General features: G+C 48.7%; 1 protein-coding gene and 1 pseudogene across 1 annotated transcript in view; one reads left to right on the top strand and one right to left on the bottom strand.

Moving 5' to 3' along the window:
* The window catches only part of Rab11fip4 (RAB11 family interacting protein 4), a 129,437-nt gene that overhangs the window by 96,692 nt on the left and 19,245 nt on the right, over window positions 1-13,500 (bottom strand). The gene's annotated exons all lie outside the window — the stretch shown is intronic.
* Window positions 1,348-1,847, top strand: LOC105944491 (annotated as a pseudogene).

Here is a 13,500-nt window from a genome sequence, read left to right as displayed (position 1 = left end):
TTATTTTTTTCTTTTCTCTTCTTCTTTCTGTGTCTCTCTCTCTCAAAAAAAAGAGAGAATTAGCACCAGAGTCTCAGCCACTGCAGTCAAACTCCAGACACTTGTGCCACCTAGTGGGCAGTGTGACCTTGTACTTGCCTCACTTTTGTGTGTCTGGCTAACGTGGGATCTGGAGAAGAGAACATGGGTCCTTAGGCTTCACATGCAAGCGCCTTAACCACTAAGCCATTTTCCCCACCTATAAGTATTTATTTTGGCTTACAGTCTCAAGGGGAAGCTTTACCATGGCAGGGGAAAGCATGGCATGAGCAGAGGCTGGACATCACCATATGCCACAGCAGATGGAAAATAGCAGCAGACGTGAGCCAAACTCTAGCAAGGGGGGAGCTGACTATAACACCCCTAAGCCCACTGCCAACGACACACCTTCTGCAGCAAGGCTCCACCTCCCAAGTTGCCATCCGCTGGGAACCAAGCATTCAAAACACATGAGTTTACTGGGGACATCTGAATCAAACCACCACAGAGTCTCTTGCAATAAGCACCATGAGAGAAATGTCCTAATTATTCCCTGTGTATGTAACTCCATGTCTCTCTATCACCTAGAGCCCTCCTCAAAGGCAAGCCCATATCCCAGAGCTGGGCAGTGGCTACAGTCACACAGTCATGCAGGGGCACCCAACACTGTGAGGGACAAAGTCTTTCTGACTTGGAAGAGAAACTAAGAATAAGAATTCCTGGGAGCTGGGGAAGGCAAGACACGGGGAGGGTCTGGGGCCATGGGGACCCAAATAATTGTGTTTGATGTCCTCATTCCACCCCTGAGCTTCATGCACACATAGGATCCAAAACAACAAACCAAAGAGGTTTAGAAATGAACGGCTATGGAGATAGAACAAACTGGCCCGAGTGTGCATCCTTGGGGTTCCTAAAAATAGTATGCAAAGTGCTTTAAAACTGAACGTCATTAAAACCATAGCTTACAGAGGGCAGGCTTGAATCTGAGGCTTGAATCTAACTGGGCTGACTTCCCAATTTAAAAACAAAGCCTACAAATATTGACATTCTTCTAACAGGACCCAGTGTCTCATAATACACCCTTCAAATTGTCCAGAACACAACCAAAATTACTAGCTCTCAAAGAAACAGGGACAGCTGACAGCGTTACACAAGGGAAAAGATAATGGAGAGATACCAACCTCAAGATGACTGTGATGCTATCATTCCTAGACAAAGATTTTTTTGGTTGTGTTATTTTTGTTTTGGTGCTGGGATTAAAGCAATCAGATATCGAATAATTTAAGGGTCTGGGGAGATGGCTCAGTCAGTAAAATGCTTGCCACCTATATGCGAAAACCTGGCACCTGTAAGGCTTTTGGCAAGCGCACGAACCTGATCCTCTGTGAGTGAGATGGGTTCAGGAAGATCAAGCCAAAGCATGCCAAACAGCTGGAGTCAGAATGAAAATGGGTTCTTGATCTGGTGTTGCTTGTGGGAAGAACTTGGTACCCCTGACTGTGGAGGGGCCAACCCACAAAGCTACTGACATTGCTGGGGTCCCACTAGCTGGTGCTACAGGAGGTCCTGGGATTGAGAAGGAGCTGGTATACCTATTCTTCAGGCTCTTGCTGGATTAGCAGGCCCTGTCTGAGGAGGTGGAGGTCCATCCCAACAGGTAGTAACTCCACAGGAAAGAGGCACTGTCGCAGCTGCCAGCATTGCTGGAGCCCCAACCCAGCACACACTGGATGCGGGACTGCACCTCTACCTGTAGACAGAGTGACCCTCCTCCAAGAATTATGGCTCTTCCACCTGGTATGAGATCAGCCATGGGCCAGGGTCACTAACTAGCCTTCACCCGGCTTAAGTGACATCAATAGGCTCAGCCCCAGGAATGAGACCCCATCAGGAACTAGAAGTCCCTACTCCCCCTTTGCAGGAATACACCCACCAAGACCCCTAGATACTGTTCACAAATACTAGTTTTTTTTCCCAGTGATAAATCTTGTGAAAATGTGTAGCTATGAGCTTTTACCCCCTCTTTCTGCATTAATTATAGCTAAGAATAAATGAATAAAGCAATAAGACAGAAAGTGATTCTCAGAAGAAAAGAAGGTGCTATTTTTTAAAAAAAGGACTAAATGGCAACTCAACTTAAAATGCAATCTCTGGGGCTGGGAAGGTGGATTGGTGGTTAAAGAGTGCTTGCTGCACAAGCTTGACGACCAGCGTTTAGAGCTCCAGACCCACATAAAGCTGTAAAGCCAGAGGCAGCGGCACAAGCATCTGTAACAATGCACCTCTGGTGATGGGAGGCTGAGTCAAGAGAATCCTGAAGCTCATGGGTCAGCTAGTCTAGTGTTTGCACGCAGATGCAAACAAGAGAGACTCTGTCTCAAACGAGGTGAAGGTAAAGACAACACCCTATAGTTGACCCCTCATCTTCACACACTCTGTGGCATATGTGCACCCATGCACACATACACTAAAAAAAAAAAAAAATCCACAATCTTTGAAATAAAAAATACCCAGGGTGGGGAGCTGGAAGCTTAGTGGCTAAGCTGCTTGCATGCAAAACCAAAGGACCCAGGTTTAATTCCTCAGGACCCACGTTAGCCAGATGCACGAGGTGGCGCAAGCATCAGGAGTTTGCTTGCAGTGGCTGGAGGCCCTGGCATGTCCATTCTCATTCTCTCTCTCTCCCCCCCTCCCCTTTCTCTCTGTCAAATAAATAAATAAAAATAAAATGTTAAAAAAATACCCAAGATAGGATCAATGTAGGATATAAATAGCTGGGGGTCTGGAGAGATGGCTTAGCGGTTAAGCACTTGACTGTAAAGCCTAAGGACCCCGGTTTGAGGCTCGGTTCCCCAAGGTCCCACGTTAGCCAGATGCACAAGGGGGCACACGCGTCTGGAGTTCGTTTGCAGAGGCTGGAAGCCCTGGCGCGCCCATTCTCTCTCTCTCCCTCTATCTTTCTTTCTCTGTCTGTCGCTCTCAAATAAATAAATAATTTTAAATAGCTGGGGAAAAAATTTAACAAAAAGTGGTAAAACTATAGAAATAATGCAGAAATTATTTAATCTATAGCCTTTTGCTTTAAATTTGCAATCCCCTGCCTCTATGCCCTGAGCATCTTGGATTATAGACCTGTTCCACCAAGCCCAGCCAAGAAATTATCTAATCTAAACAAGAAATATAACCAAGGTTTTGCCGGACGCGGTGACACATGCCTTTAATCCCAGCACTCAGGAGGCAGAGGTAGGTGGACTGCTGTGAGTTCAAGGCCACCCTAAGACTACGTAGTGAATTCCAGGTTAGCCTGGGCTAGAGTGAAACCACCCAATAACAGAGCTCCAAAACATGTGAAGAAAAGCTCATGGAATGCAAAAAGCAAATAGGCACACTTATAATAATAGAGACTTCAACCCTACTCTGCAGCGATGAACAGACTAGTGAGATGAAGTATCACCAGGACACAAGGCTTGAGCCACAGGACAATCACCTCAGCCTACAGGCAGTCCCAGACTCCACCCAGGAAAAGCAGAGTACTCAGTGTTCTCATGCATGTGTGGAGCACTGATCAAAGTAGAACTGAAATCATAGACATTGTGGGATCTTTTAGAGTAATTAACCTAAAAATCAGTATTAGAAAGGTACTTGAACTTTTTCATAATACTTGGGAATTAAAAGACACGTGTCCAGGACTAGAGATGGCTTAACAGTTAAGGCACTTGCCTGTGAAGCCTAAGGACCTAGGCTCAATTCCCCAGGACTCGCATAAGCCAGATGCACAAATTGGCGCATATACCTGGCGTTTGTTTTGCAGCAGCTGAAGGCTCTGACACACCCATTCTCTTTCTATCTGCCTCTTCCTCTCTCTCTCTTTCAAATATGATTTTAAAATTTTTATTTATATATTTTATTTATTTATTTGAGACAGAGAGAGGGAGAGGGAAAGAGAGAGACAGAGAGAGAGAATGGGCGTGCCAGGGCCTCCAGCCACTGCAAACAAACTCCAGACACATGAGCCACCTTGTGCATCTGGCTTATGTGGGACCTGGAGAATTGAACCTGGGTTGGGTCCTTAGACTGTGCAGGCATATGCCTTAACCACTAAGCCATCTCTCCAGCCCAATAAATTATTTAAAAAAAACACACACACATTTAAGTGATACATGAGTCAAAGCATAAGTCTTGAGGGAAATTAAAAATCTAAATTAAGCAAAAATAAAAATATAACATCATAACATTCAAACCTAAAGCAAGAGGGAGGAAAGAAATAGAAATGAGTGAAATCAATAATGAAAAAAAGTGTTGAGGAAAACTCAGTGAAATCTACATATGATTTTTAAAATTGTACTTACCTGCAAGGACAGAAAGAGAGAGGAAGAATGGATATGCCAGGGCCTCTTGCCACTGTGTTGGAGACTACTGCCCTATCTGAAACTGTGCTGACAGCAGCTTGACTACAAAGCACCTCAAGTCAAGAATGTCTATTACAGGGCTGGAGGGATGGCTTAGTGGCTAAGGCATTTGCCTACAAAGCCAAAGGACCCAGGTTCCATTCCCCAGGACCCACGTTAGCCAGATGTGCAAGTGGGCACACATGTCTGGAGTTCGTTTGTAGTGGCTGGAAGCACTGGCGCACCCATTCTCTCTCTCTCTCTCCCTCTTTCTATGTCAAATAAATAAAAAATAAAAATAACATATTAAAAAAGGAATGTCTATTATGGCAGAGCCAATAAATATATGCTGATACAAGTCGGGAAGCAGTGCCTCTTTCTCCCAGACTGATGAGGAGCTTGTCCTTGCAGCGGCAGGTCACAAAGCCCTGCTGACCAACTTACTTCTTTCTCTGTCAACACCCGCTTTGTCTCAAAACAACCCAGTAAGTAGTCTCGTGAGAAAGTACTCCTATGACAATCTATGCTAAGCTAACCGTGAATAATTAATGAGCCTTCACAAGCTGGGGAATAAAAGCACTGTGGCTCAAGGTCTGGGGCTTCTGTTCTCTGAGTTAGAACCCCCTGGTCCTCCCACTTTCAAATTAGCCAAAGTGTCTAGTGTGTTTACTTAAACCATGTTGTCCCCCTGCAGGACCCCATACACCACTGCATCAGGACCTCCAGCCACTGCACATGAACTCCAGATGCGTGTGCCACTTTGTGCATCTGGCTTTATGTAGGTACTAAAGAACTGAACCAGGGTTGTTAGGCTTTGCAGGCAAAGGCCTTAACTGCTGAGCCATCCTTCCAGCCCCATGTTTGAGATTTTGAAAAAAATTAATAAACCAATTATTCTTTAGCCAGACCAATGAAAGGGGGATCAAATTGCCAACAATGAAACTGGAAACAAAGATATTGCTATACTGGGCTGGGGAGATGGCTCAGTGGGTTAAGAGCATTTGCAGAGTAAGCAAGAGGGCCTGAGAAGGCCTGGTTTGTCCTGAGTCCAATTTCCCAACCCCCACATCACAGCTGAGTGTGGCCATGCAAGCTTATAACCCTAATCCTGTGAGGAGAAGAGACAGAAGATTTTCTGGGGCTCACTGGTCAGTCAGTCTGACTAACAAAACCAGCAGTTAAGTGAGAGATTCTGCCTCAAGGAAACACGTGGATAAGTGGTACAGAGGAGGCTCACCTGATGTTCTCCTCTGGCCCCTGCACATGCACTCAGCAGGGCACATGCAGCTGAACATGCATGTACACATCACACACATGTATCACTATAGTCCTCTACATTAATTTTTTTGTGTTTATTTTTATTCATTTATTGAGAGTGACAGACAAAGAGAGAAAGAGAGAGAGAATGGATGCGCCAGGCCTCCAGCCACTGCAAACAAACTCCAGATGCATGTGCCACCTTGTACACCTGGTTTATGTGGGTCCTGGGGAATTGAGCCTCAAACTGGGGTTCTTAGGCTTCACAGGCAAGTGCTTAACTGCTAGGCCATCTCTCCAGCCCCATCCTACATATTTTAAAAAATGCAGTAAGAAAGTGGGATAGCCCAGTGGCAGAGTGCCTGACTAGCATGGACAAGGCCTTGGGTTCTATCCCCAACATTCACCCACCCAAGAAAGAAAAGAAAAACACGTTATGGGAACACTATAAACACCTCCGTGCACTTAACTAAAACAATCCACCAGTTCTTTCAAATTACTAAAACTCACACAAGAAGCAGATAATCTCAATAGTCCTATAGCTATTAAAAATTAATTTCATAGTCCCAAAAAAGAAAATCTCAGGCTCAGATGATTTCATCAAATATTTAAGGGAGACATACATAAATCCTAAAGAGTTCTTCAAAAGATTTATGAAGCTAGTGTTGCTGTGATATTAAGATGAGATGAAAGACAAGAAAATTACATACCAATATCCTTCAGAAACATAAATGCAATGATGTGCAAGAAAACATTAACAAGTTGAAGTAAGAGGGAATAAGAGAAAAAAATTTCTATGTGTGTGTATGTTTTTGAATAATGCCAGAACATAGCCAAGTGTGGTTTATCTACTAAGGGTGATTCAACATTTGAAAATCAATGTATTTTAAAAGTGATTAAAATAGCCGGGCCTGGTGGCACATGTCTCTAATCCCAGCACTCAGGAAGTAGAAGGAGGAGGAGGATCACTGTGAGTTTGAGGCCACCCTGAGAATACAGAGTGAATTCGAGGTCAGCCTGAGCTAGAGTGAGACCCTTCCTTGAAAACCAAAAGAAGATTAAAGAAGGGCTGGGGAAATGGCTTAATACTTGCTGGAAAGCCTTCAGGTGGTCCAGGTTCAATTCCCCAGCACTCACATAAAGCTGGTCACAGAAGTGGTACACGTATCCAGTGTTCATTTGCAGTGACAAGAGACGCTGGTATACCTATCCATACACACACATACATGCAAATAGATAAATAAAAAATTTCTAATGATTTGCTGGGCATGGTGGCACACACCTTTAATCACACCACTCGGGAGGCAGGGGTAGGACGATCTCTGTGAATTCCAGGCCACCCTGAGACTACATAGTGAATTCTAGGTCAGCCTGGGCTAGAGTGACACCCTACCTTGAAAAAAAAAAACCCGAAAAAAAATTCTAATGATTAAAGAAGAAAAATCTACCAAAAGATATAGAGAAACTAATTGGTAGAATTCAATCTCCACTCATTGTAAAATCTCTTTGCACAGTAGGAACAGAAGGACTTTCCTATTCTTCCCGACTGTAATGAAAACACACACAGAGCAAAACAAATGTCCACAGCGGTGTTAGACAAAATTGCCCCAAACTAAAAACACCCCCGATTCCCTTCAAGTGAACGGATGAGCAAAGTGTTCTGCAGTGGGAAGGAGTGAACTCAGCATACACCTGGGTGAATGCAGACCTGGCTGACTCGCAGATCCATTTAGCTGAGTGAAAGACGGCCTCAAAAGGTCGCACACCATGTGATTCAAGTATAGAAGGGTGTGACAGAACAGATCAGTGGATACAAAGGCTAAGAGAAGAGGAGCTTGAAACAGGAGAAATGAACTGATTCGTATCCTGAAGACAGAAAGGCTAAAGGGTCATGCAATTCCCATCAAAAATGATCTTTCCAAGCCGGGCGTGGTGGCGCACGCCTTTAATGCCAGCACTCGGGAGGCAGAGGTAGGAGGATGGCTCAGAGTTTGAGGCCACCCTGAGACTACAGAGTGAATTCCAGGTCAGCCTGGACTAGAGTGAAACCCTACCTCGAAGCCTCCCCCCCCCCCAAAAATTCTTTTCTATGGGTAAAATTTAAAAAGCTAAATCAAGAAAATAACGCTTACAAACTGTGCTTTCTGGCTTTTCTTAAGCATATTTGGCAGCATGGGACCATTATTCCCCACAGAGACGACAGGGAAGGGAGTCCCTCAGCTCACACTGGGGTGACCCCAGTCAAGCCCCATAACTTCACCTTCCCCATGGTCACCACTCAAGCTGCTCCCTTCCGGGCGGTAAACTCAGCTACGCTGAGCCACTGAAGGCTTCCGCACCCACAGAATGAGGGCCAGGCCTGGCCTGGGGTGCTGGTGAAACACCTCCACTTAAGCCGGCAGGTAAAGAAGGCAAGGGTAGGGCCCAGGGCTCCTCGGGACTCCCCATGCACCCGGGAGGCCAGGCTCAGGCTTGGCTCCAGGTAGGGAGCTCCTGGACTGCCCTGGTCCTCCGCTGCCTCAAGCCACCACTTACAGTTGCTGCCCTCGTGGGCATGGGACCACTGGGAAGGGAAGCTGGTGGAGTAAGAGCCCCACTGGGGTCAGGGAGGTGGCCAGCGTGAAGCTCAGAAGACCCACCTGTGGGGACATAGGCACCAAACACAGAATGGAGGCAGCACAAGTCCCAGGACCCACGGGACAACGGGAGGAGGACAGAGGGGCTGCCATCAAGACCGGAGGCCAGGCAGAGAGGGAACAGGGTCCGAGGACAGGGCTGGTCAGCGTGCAGCTGCAGTGCTTATCCTAACAGCACGACCTAGTGAACACCTCCCGGGCTTTCCCAGCGAAACAGCCCTTCCTGCAGCCCTGGCCTCCTCCCGCAGCAGAGGAGGCCCGGGCTCTGCTCTCCTTGGAGGTAATCTCTCCTCTGGCCACCCACCCAGGGTGCTCTGGTCCTCCCCTGGGGCCTCAGGGCCAAAGGCTACAGCTGCATGTTTACGTGCTTTCCCAGGCAGCCCAGCTGCCCAATGTCAGGCAGACAATGAGGCCCTGTGTTCTAGAGCCCGCCAGACAAAGGGCACAGGCAGCCACTGGCCCTCTCCTTCAGTTCTCAGGGGAGGAGGGCACAGCAGAAGCAGGCAGGGCTGAGGGCAAGGTTCCCAAAGAAGGTCTTACAATGCTTGCTCCAAGGCCAGGCTGAAGAATCTGACTTGCTTACTGAAGTATTCCTCCAGAAACCCACTTGTCATGTGAAGTGTTGTTCTGAGGAACAGCCGGAGCACTGCACCTTGTGACTGCACGTGGAGGTGTGTCACAGCCAATGCCTGGCTTCTACACAAACTTGTGGCAAGGCAAGGCACACTAGCCCTCTGGGTCCCAGTCTCGTATCTGTAATATAATACAGGACAGCTCCCAGGAGCTGCCTCTTCCCAAGGCGGGGAGCAACTCCAATGATGACTCAATAAAGAATGAGAACAGGGGCTGGAGAGATGGCTCAGCGGTTAAGCGCTTGCCTGTGAAGCCTAAGGACCCCGGTTCGAGGCTCGGTTCCCCAGGTCCCACGTTAGCCAGATGTACAAGGGGGCGCACACGTCTGGAGTTCGTTTGCAGAGGCTGGAAGCCCTGGCGCGCCCATTCTCTCTCTCTCCCTCTATCTGTCTTTCTCTCTGTGTCTGTCACTCTCAAATAAATAAATAAATAAAAATTAAAAAAAAAAAAAGAATGAGAACAGGGCTGGGAGATGGCTCAGTGGTTAGAGAATAAAGGACATTGCAAAGTGCTATGGGTGCACCAGGTGCCAAAGGAGCACGGGGGGGGGGGGGGGACCTGAGGGGCCGCCTCCTGGGAAGTACAGGCAAAGGAGACCGCCTTGCAGCTCAGGGGTAGGTAACAAAGTTTGGTCTCTAAGACTCTATGGGAACCTCCAGCATGTGATTCTGGCCCACAGTCCACAGCAGCCTCACCCTCAATTCCCCACTGAGTGGTTTCTGACAAGCCTCTTCCCTTCCTATGCCCTCACTTCCCCATTTAGAAAAGAAGAACACTGGGTGACACCAAAGCCAGCCTGGGAGTCTCTATGATTAGAATGCTTCCTCAGGGGTGTTGAAGGCAGGCGTGAATGGGTTGATGGAAGAAAAGAAAATCTAGAGAGAAGCAGAAGGGGTGAGGGGCTGGAGACCAAGAGGAGGTTTTATGAGCCAAGGGTCTCAGTGCAAGGTGGAGGGACTATAAGGTACTGGGGTGCCTCTGGCCAGCAGAGAGGCCAGGCATTCAGAAGGGACAGCCACCAAACACCAGGCACCACAACCCTCACATACCCAGGCCTCTGTCTCCTGGGAGCACTGCCTCATCCAGCCACAACTGGACACCTTGAAGACCCCAGCATGCCCAAGTGTCACTGGCAGCCCCTCAATCACACCCTGAGTTGCTACCATACAGAATCCCCCTGGCCACCCACATGGGCTTTATTTGGGGTCTGAATAGAACGGAGGCGTGGGTGGCCTCTGCCCTGCACTGACCTCTGCACTGGTCTTGTCTGCCCATCCCTGCTTTAGCAAACATTCCTGGGCCCTGAGGGAAGACTGACAAGTTCCCAGGAAGCACTCAGGGAAAGGACAGATGCCCCGCTGTATTTTGTGAGTGAAATAAAAATAGTCTCAGGAACAGCATAAAAGTGTGCAGCTAACTGTTCATATTATTGCATGCCCGGGGCCATATGTCACTCTTGGACTCTGTGGTAGACAGAGCTGGGCTGGAATTCACCCTCTTCTATTCACCCGCTATGTAACCAAGGGTGAGTGACTCACCCTATCTGAGAGAGAGAGTCCATTTCATTATGTACTAGGATTTAGAGGGAATGGGCTGCAAGTCAGCCTGGAAGCTGACAGGGAGCAGGGGAGTGCTTTCCCGGCAGCTCCACCTGAACTAGCCACTGTATTTGCTTGTTTTCTTTTCTTTGAAACAGGGTGTCATGTATCGCAGGCCAGCCTCTCAGTGTAGCTGAAGATGACCTTAACCTTCTGATACTCCTCTCTCCACCTCCTGAGTGCTAGGATTACAGGCAAGCACCGGGATTTACATGGTGCATGCTAGGCAGTGTGGAGGTTTGAATTATGTGTCTCCAGAAAATCACATCTTTTGAATGCTTGGTTCCCAGCTGATAGCAGTTTGGAAGGTGGGGCCTTGCTGGAGGAAGTGTGTTGTTGGGGGTGGGCTTAGGGGTGTATGGCCAGCTCCCCTTTGCTAGAGTTTGGCTCACTCTCATGCTGCTGTTTTCAACCTGCTGTGGCAGAGATGATGCCCATCCTCTGCCCATGCCATGTTTTCCCTGCCATCATAGAGCTTTTCAAGACTGTAAGCTAAAGTAAATACTTTCCTCCCATCAGCTGCTTTTGGTTGGTGTTTAGTCCCGCAACGAAAGGCAACTACAGCAGGCAGTGTTCTACCCACTGAGCTGTAAACCCAGCCCCTCCCAGCAGTTCTTAATGGGCTGAATTTAAAAACAGAATCTAAAAACAGAATCACGGGCTGGAGAGATGGCTTAGCGGTTAAGCGCTTGCCTGTGAAGCCTAAGGACCCTGGTTCGAGGCTCGGTTCCCCAGGTCCCACATTAGCCAGATGCACAAGGGGGCGCACGCCTCTGGAGTTTGTTTGCAGAGGCTGGAAGCCCTGGCGCGCCCATTCTCTCTCTCTCCCTCTACCTGTCTTTCTCTCTGTGTCTGTCACTCTCAGATAAATAAATTAAAAAAATGAACAATAAAAACAGAATCACATCATTTTTAAACTCAGGGGAAAGCTCCAACAATAATAAGGCCCTCTGTTTCTTTTTGAAAGAACTGCCCCCAGTTTCTTTGGAGAGGATAAGACAGAATCCATCCTAATGGAACCTCTTAGAAAATGCTGTCACAAATCCTGGCAATGAAAGTCCAGAGGGCGGGGGCTCCACATGGATGTGGGTTAGCAGAGGCAGCTGCACTGGCCCTAGAGGATAGTAGCCCCAAACATGCAATTGTGGGGAACAGTGATTCGAGATGGAGGGCATAACATGAACAGAAACAGAAGGGGCCGTGGCCCAGACCATGCTCTGGGGGTACCCATGGGCTTGGGGGCCTGGAAGCTGCTCTAGTGGCTGAGGGCATGGGTAGTGGGGAAAGGCTGTGGGGAACAGCTGGGGAGGGCACTGTTCCCTCTGACATGGAGGGGTGTGGAGGAGCCCAAGGAAGCGGATTTGTACCTAGAAAGTTGCTGGAAGTTCATGGTGCAGAATGGAAGAGGCAGGAAAACTGTGGTGAGGCCACCAGTCTAGCAGAGCAGGCCATACTGTGCCAGGTCTGTGTGGGAGCTAGAGAAAAGGCAGGGTCTGCTCGGTGTGGGGCAAACAGGGAGGCGAGGCTGACTCCCAGAGCCCATCTCAGAAGTCTGGCTGAACAAGGAGAAAGTCCCCGGGGAATGGCTGAGAGGAGGGGAGCACACGGTGAGAAGCCTGAGGGGCAGTTGGCAGGCAGGGCCCGTGAAGGACTCTTGCCAACCGTAAATCCAAGACCCTGGGGCACTCAGACACAGGTTCCTCTCTGGCCACGTAGTGGCTGCCAGCTAAGCTTCTCCTCCTTGGGTTCTATTGACACTGACCTGTCTCTAAAGACAGCAGTAGCATCTCTGTCCCCCGCCCCCATGGCGGCTAAAGAACTCACCTCCAACAGGGGGAAAGAGGTGATCCTTGGCTCAACATCAGGAAGAAGGGTGGCCCTGTGCCTCGGGGAAGGCCAGGAGTGCCAACAGCACCACCAAAGGTTAGCCCCTCCCCTACCCATCCAGGCAATACCAGGTTCTAGTAGAGCTATAAGGTCCACAAGGGCAGCTGGGTCACCAGGTATGGAAAAGGTGACAGAGCAAAGGTGCAGGCGCCTTGGCCCTGCTCACACGTGGATGGGGAAGACGGAGAAACTTTGGACAGAGACCAGAGATTGCCTGGGACACTGGTCCTCTAGTTTGACTACAGGTTCCCAATGGGCAGGGCTGGGGCCTGAAGCTGCTTTTTTTGTTTTGTTTTGTTTTGTTTTTTGAGGTAGGGCCTCACTCTGGTCCAGGCTGACCTGGAATTCACTATGTAGTCTCAGGGTGGCCTCAAACTCTCGGCGATCCTCCTACCTCTGCCTCCCGAGTGCTAGGATTAAAGGCGTGCTCCATCATGCCCTGTGTTTGAAGCTGCATTTTTAATACCTCTGGGAGATGTCAATCCCAGCCTTCCTTGGGGTAACAAAGTTCTAGCTGACCTCTATGAACCTGTCCAGTATTCTGAAGCCAGGTTCAGAAGAGAATTCAATCTATGCATGCTACCTGGATCTCTGGGATGCTAGGGCAAGAAGGAAGATTGGTGGTGAAGCCAAGGCTGTACCCACCTATGGGGGTGATTCCCTGGCAATTGGAGTAGGGAGCTCACCCTACAAGGGGAGATACATCTGTCCTTCAACGCTGCTTCTGCCAAGATGGGGATGTTTGGGGCCGGCAGCATCATGGAGGCAGAGTCTGGGTTTGCTTGTGCTGAGGGAGCTCTCTGCAGAGGCACACTCCTGCCCCAAACACAGCAGCAGCAAAGTGGGGAGGAGCCTCATGCATGATTTAGGTCTTCATTCATAATTTAAATCTCCTCTCCCAAATAAAGCATCTCCACTGGAGGCCCTAGGAAGAGGGAGGGGGCAGTGCTAGAAGGCCCCAGGCACAGAAAGGACAAAGGTACCGTCCACCTGTCACCTTACTTTGCTTCACACTGGCCCTGGAGACATGCCTTAAAAAGCCAGGAAACAAGCTAGGAGAGCCAGATTCCCAGGCTCTTCAAG

This window comes from Jaculus jaculus, chromosome 9, assembly GCF_020740685.1.
Source record: "Jaculus jaculus isolate mJacJac1 chromosome 9, mJacJac1.mat.Y.cur, whole genome shotgun sequence".
NCBI classification, from domain to species: domain Eukaryota; kingdom Metazoa; phylum Chordata; class Mammalia; order Rodentia; family Dipodidae; genus Jaculus; species Jaculus jaculus.
Note: the sequence above shows the minus strand (reverse complement) of the source record. Positions and strands in the feature narration are given on the sequence as shown.